Source organism: Ammospiza caudacuta, chromosome 27 (genome assembly GCF_027887145.1).
Source record: "Ammospiza caudacuta isolate bAmmCau1 chromosome 27, bAmmCau1.pri, whole genome shotgun sequence".
NCBI lineage: Eukaryota > Metazoa > Chordata > Aves > Passeriformes > Passerellidae > Ammospiza > Ammospiza caudacuta.
In genome coordinates this window covers 5,653,155-5,660,687 of record NC_080619.1, presented here as the reverse complement: position 1 = coordinate 5,660,687, position 7,533 = coordinate 5,653,155, and the positions used below count along the sequence as shown (strand labels likewise).

Here is a 7,533-nt window from a genome sequence, read left to right as displayed (position 1 = left end):
CAGAGGCGGCAGCAGGAGCCCCGTGCCTTCGGGGGCTTCGGGAATGTTCGTCCATCCCCGTCCCCTCGCTGCTGGGGTGTTTGGGGGGGGGAAATGAAAGGGTGAGAAAAAGAGTGGGATTCCCCCGAAAGGGGGAGGAAAACAAGGGGGCACCCGGATTTGAACCGGGGACCTCTTGATCTGCAGTCAAATGCTCTACCACTGAGCTATACCCCCGCTGCACGGCTGCGCTCGGCGCGGGGAATTGCACTGTTAGTGAGCCAAAACACCCCAAAAATACGGACATCCTTCAGCCCCCGGATACCCCCAACTACGGACACCCCCAATCCAAAACACCCCACAAACACGAACATCCCCCACCCATTGATACTCACAGTCAAGGACACCCCTTAATCACGGACACCCCTAAATCACTGACACCCCACACCCACGGATACCCCGAATCACGGACACCCCTTAATCCAAGACACCTCTCAATCCAAGATACCCCCAACCACGGACACCCCCAATTCAAGACACCCCACAAACACGGGCATCCCTCACCCACAGATAACCCCCAGCCACAGACACCCCTTAATCCAAGACACCCCACACCCATGGATACCCCCAAAACAAGACACCCCACAAACACGGACGCCCCCAACCACCGACACTCCCAATCCAAGACACCCCACAAACATGGACACCCCACAAACACGACACCCTTTAATCACCGACACCCCCAATCCAAGACACCCCACAAACATGGACACCCCTCAGCCATGGATACCCCCTGGCTACGGACACCCCCCCACACACCAAAACACACCCGCGGACACCCCCAAACCACAGACACCCCTCAATCCAAGCACCCCACACCCACGGACATCCCCCAGGGACACCCCCACTCACGGCTGCTTTTTGGGGTTTGGGGACCACTAGGGATGCCGAAGTGAAATTTGGGGATCCCCGGACTGTCCCCACTGCGGGCAGCGCTGGGGTGACCCCGCTTTGGGCTGCGGGGGGCCTGTGGGCTGAGCCCCCCCCCACTCAGGGACACCCCCACACTGACACCCCCACCCCCCACCCCACACCCCCATGTCCCTCCCCGGCTTCCCCCCGCGTACCCCTGGGTAGACACAGCCCCCCAAAACCCCAAACCCTCCAAAACCTCAAAACCCCTACCCCAAACCCCCAAACCCGAAACCTCAAAACCCCAAAATCCCCAAACCCCAAAACCCCCCAAACTCGCCAAACCCTCAAACCCCAAAACCCTCAAAACCCCCAAACTCCCAAAACCCCCAACCTTCAAAACCCCAAACTCCAAAATCCCAAACCCCCTAAAGCCCCAAACTCCAAACCCCCCAAAACGCCCCAAACTCCCAAACCCCCAAACCCCAAACCCCAAACCCACAAACCCCAAACCCCCCAATCCCAAACCCCAAACCTCAAACCCTCAAAACCTCAAACCCCTAAAACTCGCAAAACCCACAAACCCACAAACCCCCAAAATTCCCAAACCCCCAAACTTCCCAAACCCCAACCCCCAAACCCCCAAACCCCAAAACCCGCAAACTCCCCAAACCCCAAAACCCCAAACCCCCTAAACCCCCAAACTCCCAAACCCCCCAAAACGCCCCAAACTCCAAACCCCCAAACCCCAAAACCCCAAACTCCAAACCCACAAACCCCCAAAACCCCAAACCCCAAAACCCCAAACCCCAATACCAAACCCCAAACCCCCAAAACCCCCAAACTCCCCAAACCCCAAAACCCCAAACCCCCTAAACGCCCAAACTCCAAACCCCCCAAAACGCCCCAAACTCCCAAACCCCCAAACCCCAAAACCCCAAACTCCAAGCCCCCAAACCCCAAAACCCCAAACCCCCTAAACCCCCAAACTCCAAAACCTCAAACCCCCAAAACTCGCAAAACCCACAAATCCACAAACCCCCAAAACTCCCAAACCCCCAAACTCCCAAAACCCCAAACCCCAAAACCGCAGACCCCAAAACCCTCAAAACCCCCAAACTCCCAAAACCCCAAACCCCAAAACCTCAAACCCCCAAAACTGGCAAAACCCACAAACCCACAAACCCCAAAACCCCAACCCCCAAACCCCCCAAACCCCAAAACCCAAACCCCAAAACCCCCAAACCCCAAAACCCCAAACCTCAAAACCCCCAAACCCCCCAAAACGCCCCAAACTCCAAACCCCCAAACCCCAAAACCCCAAACTCCAAACCCACAAACCCCCAAAACCCCAAACCCCAAAACCCCAAACCCCAATACCAAACCCCAAACCCCCAAAACCCCCAAACTCCCCAAACCCCAAAACCCCAAACCCCCTAAACGCCCAAACTCCAAACCCCCCAAAACGCCCCAAACTCCCAAACCCCCAAACCCCAAAACCCCAAACTCCAAGCCCCCAAACCCCAAAACCCCAAACCCCCTAAACCCCCAAACTCCAAAACCTCAAACCCCCAAAACTCGCAAAACCCACAAATCCACAAACCCCCAAAACTCCCAAACCCCCAAACTCCCAAAACCCCAAACCCCAAAACCGCAGACCCCAAAACCCTCAAAACCCCCAAACTCCCAAAACCCCAAACCCCAAAACCTCAAACCCCCAAAACTGGCAAAACCCACAAACCCACAAACCCCAAAACCCCAACCCCCAAACCCCCCAAACCCCAAAACCCAAACCCCAAAACCCCCAAACCCCAAAACCCCAAACCTCAAAACCCCCAAACCCCAAAACCCCAAACCCCAATACCCCCAAACCCCAATACCCCCAAACCCCAAAACCCAAAAACCCCCAAACCCCAAAACCCCAAACCCACAAACCCCAAAACCCCCAAACTCCAAAACCCCAAACCGCCTAAACCCCCAAACTCCAAACCCCCCAAAACCCCCCAAACCCGCCAAACCCGCCAAACCCCAAACTCCAAACCCACAAACCCCCAAACCCCCAAAACCCCAAAACCCAAAACCCCCAAACCCCAATACCAAACCCCAAACCCCCAAAACCCCCGGCACCTCCAGCCCCTCCAGGATTTTGGGGGTTCGTGGGACCCCCCCCAAACCGCCAGACGGGTATTTTGGGGTGGCAGAGCCGCCGTCCGGCACCCCCGTGGTGGCGCTGGGGGGGATTATCGCGACATGTCGCGCAGCGGGGGACGGATGGGGACAGTGATGGTGTCCCGGAGCGGGGTCAATATTTGTTCCCAAATCCGCCGGGCAAACACGGGGGGAGAGAGGAGGGGGAGCAGATCCTGGCGGCCCCGCCGGTCCCCGAGCACCGGGAGGAAAATTTGGGGTCACCCCATTGTGGGTGTGTCACCCCCAGAGCGTCCTGATTCACGGCTGGGGAAACTGAGGCACGGAGAGAGCGGGAGTGGCCCGGGAAGGGTGAACGTAAGGGAGGGGGGGTCTCCAAATTGTCACCTCGGGGTGTGGGGGCACACAGGACACCCCAAAATCGTCATTACAAGCCATGGGGGCACAAAGGACACCCCCAAATTGCACCCAAAATCATCACCCTGAGGTCTGGGGGCACACAGGACGCCCCAAAATCATCACCCCGAGCTATTGGGGCACACAGGACACCCCAAACTGCAACCCGGAGCTATGGGGGCACACAAGGCACCCCAAACTGTCCCCAAAATCGTCATTCCATGGTGTGGGGGCACACAGGGCACCCCAAAATGCCACCCCGAGACTTGGGGGCACACAGGACACCCCAAACTGCACCCAAAACATTCCAAACTATGGGGGCACACAGCGAACCCCAAACCATGCCCAAAATCATCATTCCGACCTGTGGGGACACACAGGACACCCCAAACTGTCCCCAAAATCATCATTCCATGGTGTGGGGGCACACAGGGCACCCCAAACTGCACCCCAAATCATTCCAAGCTATAGGGGCACACAGAGAACCCCAAACTGCACCCAAAACATTCCAAACTATGGGGGCACACAGAGAACCCCAAACTGTCCCCAAAATCATCATTCCGAGCTGTGGGGACACACAGGGCACCCCAAAATCGCCACCCCGAGACTTGGGGGCACACAGGGCACCCCAAACTGCACCCCAAATCATTCCAAGCTATGGGAGCACACAGAGAACCCCAAACTGTCCCCAAAATCGTCATTCCGACCTATGGGGACACACAGGCCACCCCAAAATCGCCACCCCGAGACTTGGGGGCACACAGGACACCCCAAACTGCACCCAAAAACATTCCAAACTATGGGGGCACACAGAGAACCCCAAACTGTCCCCAAAATCGTCATTCCATGGTGTGGGGTCACACAGGGCACCCCAAACTGCCACCCCTACCCTTGGGGGCATATAGGACACCCCAAACTGTCCCCAAAATCATCATTCCGACCTGTAGGGACACACAGGCCACCCCAAAATCGCCACCCCGAGACTTGGGGGCACACAGGGCACCCCAAACTGCACCCCAAATCACCACCCCGAGACTTGGGGGCACACAGGGCACCCCAAAGTGCGCCCGGATGAACCCGAAGTGCATTGCAGGGCTCTGGGGGGGGGGGGGGGGGCGCTGGCGCTGAGCCCCCCGCGCGTTTGGGGACGCGGAGGTGGCACCGTCTGGGGGACGCGGAGGTGGCACCGTCTGGGGGACGCGCTCGGGGGGACACCGCGGGCTGCGATAAGGGCAGGGCGATAAGGGCCGGGCTCGCAGCCCATTCGCGGCCGCGTTAGCCAAGGTGCCAATCCCGTCACCCCCGTGGGGAGGGGGCGACACGGGGGGCACCCAAACGCGGGGCCGGTGCCAGCCCTGTGCCCACCTCCGTGCCCGTTTTGGGGGTCGCAGCCTTTGCCCCCCCCCCAGTTTTTCCTCTCGTTCCCGCTGTGCCCGCTCTGGCAAAGGAGAAAGAAAAGGCTTTAGGTGCAGTTTGGGGTGTCCTGTGTGCCCCCAAGTCTCGGGGTGGCGATTTTGGGGTGGCCTGTGTGTCCCCACAGCTCGGAATGATGATTTTGGGGACAGTTTGGGGTGCCCTGTGTGCCCCCATAGCTTGGAATGATTTTGGGTGCACTTTGGGGTGCCCTGTGTGCCCCCATAGCTTGGAATGGTTTTGGGTGCAGTTTGGGGTGTCCTGTGTGCCCCCAAGTCTCGGGGTGGCGATTTTGGGGTGCCCTGTGTGCCCCCATAGCTTGGAATGGTTTTGGGTGCAGTTTGGGGTGTCCTGTGTGACCCCACACCATGGAATGACGATTTTGGGGACAGTTTGGGGTGCCCTGTGTGCCCCCATAGTTTGGAATGATTTTGGGGACAGTTTGGGGTGCCCTGTGTGCCCCCATAGCTTGGAATGGTTTTGGGTGCAGTTTGGGGTGTCCTGTGTGACCCCACACCATGGAATGACGATTTTGGGGACAGTTCGGGGTTCTCTGTGTGCCCCCATAGCTTGGAATTATTTTTAGGTGCAGTTTGGGGTGCCCTGTGTGCCCCCACACCTCGGAATGACGATTTTGGGTGCAGTTTGGGGTTCTCTGTGTGCCCCCATAGTTTGGAATGATTTTGGGTGCAGTTTGAGGTGTCCTGTGAGGTTGGGGGGGTACAGGGTACCCCCAAAGCACTCCCGAAATCTCACTGAGCTATGAGGAAGACGCGGGACGCCACAAACTGCACCCCCTGAGTTAAGGGGGCACACAGGGAACCCCAAACTGTGCCCAAAATCACTCTGAGCTAAGGGGGGACACAGAGAATCCCGAACTGGACCCAAAATCACCACCCTGAGCTATGGGGGGACACAGGGAACCCCAAACTGCACCCAAAATCATCATTCCGAGGTGTGGGAGCACACAGGGCACCCCAAACCAGCACCCCGAGCCTTGGGGGCACACAGGGCACCCCAAAATGCGCCCCAAATCATCACCTCGAGCCGTGGGGGCACACAGAGCACCCCAGGCTGTGCCCAAAATCATCATTCCAATCTGTGGGGACACACAGGGAACCCCAAATTACACCCAAAGTCACCACCCCGAGGTGTGGGGGCACACAGGACACCCCAAACTATCCCCAAAATCATCATTCCGAGCTGTGGGGGCACACAGGGAACCCCAAATTACACCAAAAATCAGCACCCCGAGGTGTGGGGGCACACAGGACACCCCAAACTATCCCCACATAATCATCATTCCGAGCTGTGGGGGCACACAGGGAACCCCAAATCACCACTCCGATTGTGGGGGCACACAGGGCACCCCAAACTGCCCCCAAAATCATTATTCTGAGCTATGGGGGCACACAGGACACCCCAAATTACACCCCAAATCATCACCCCGAGTCATGGGGGCACACAGGACACCCCAAACTGTACCCCAAATTGCCACCCCGAGCTATGGGGGCACTCAGGGCACCCCAAATTTCCCCTCCCCCGAGCTGCGGGGGCACCCAGGACACCCCAAATGGCCCCCAAAATCATCATTGCGGGGTGCGGGGGCACACGGGATACCCCAAACCGCCCCCAAAATCACCACCCCAGCCATGGGGGCACCCAGGGCACCCCAGGCTGTGCCCCAAATTGCCACCCCGAGCTATGGGGGCACTCAGGGCACCCCAAATCGCCCTTCCCCGAGCTATGGGGGCACCCAGGGCACCCCAAACCGCCCCTCCCCGAGCTATGGGGGCACACAGGGCACCCCAAATTGCCACCCCGAGCTATGGGGGCACCCAGAGCACCCCAAATCGCCCCTCCCCGAGCTATGGGGGCACTCAGGGCACCCCAAACCGCCCCTCCCCGAGCTATGGGGGCACCCAGAGCACCTCAAACCGCCCCTCCCCGAGCTATGGGGGCACTCAGGGCACCCCAAATTGCCACCCCGAGCTATGGGGGCACCCAGGGCACCCCAAATCGCCCCTCCCCGAGCTATGGGGGCACCCAGGGCACCCCAGGCTGTGCCCCAAATTGCCACCCCGAGCTATGGGGGCACCCAGGGCACCCCAAATTGCCACCCCGAGCTATGGGGGCACCCAGGGCACCCCAAATCGCCCCTCCCCGAGCTATGGGGGCACCCAGGGCACCCCAAACCGCCCCTCCCCGAGCTATGGGGGCACACAGGGCACCCCAAATCGCCCCTCCCCGAGCTATGGGGGCACTCAGGGCACCCCAAATTGCCACCCCGAGCTATGGGGGCACCCAGGGCACCCCAAATCGCCCCTCCCCGAGCTATGGGGGCACCCAGGGCACCCCAGGCTGTGCCCCAAATTGCCACCCCGAGCTATGGGGGCACCCAGGGCACCCCAAATTGCCACCCCGAGCTATGGGGGCACCCAGGGCACCCCAAATCGCCCCTCCCCGAGCTATGGGGGCACCCAGGGCACCCCAAACCGCCCCTCCCCGAGCTATGGGGGCACACAGGGCACCCCAAATCGCCCCTCCCCGAGCTATGGGGGCACACAGGGCACCCCAAATCGCCCCTCCCCGAGCTATGGGGGCACACAGGGCACCCCAGGCTGTGCCCAGGGCTGGCGCCGGAGCCAGACTGGCCCCGGGGGGGGCTGTTTGCCGTGGGGCCGG

General features: G+C 59.9%; 1 non-coding gene across 1 annotated transcript; it reads right to left on the bottom strand.

The window, feature by feature from the left end:
* Positions 1-144: 144 nt before the first annotated feature.
* On the bottom strand, positions 145-216 carry TRNAC-GCA (transfer RNA cysteine (anticodon GCA)). Its single transcript has one exon. It is a non-coding gene; the product is annotated as a tRNA-Cys (tRNA).
* Between the last annotated feature and the right edge of the window lie 7,317 nt (positions 217-7,533).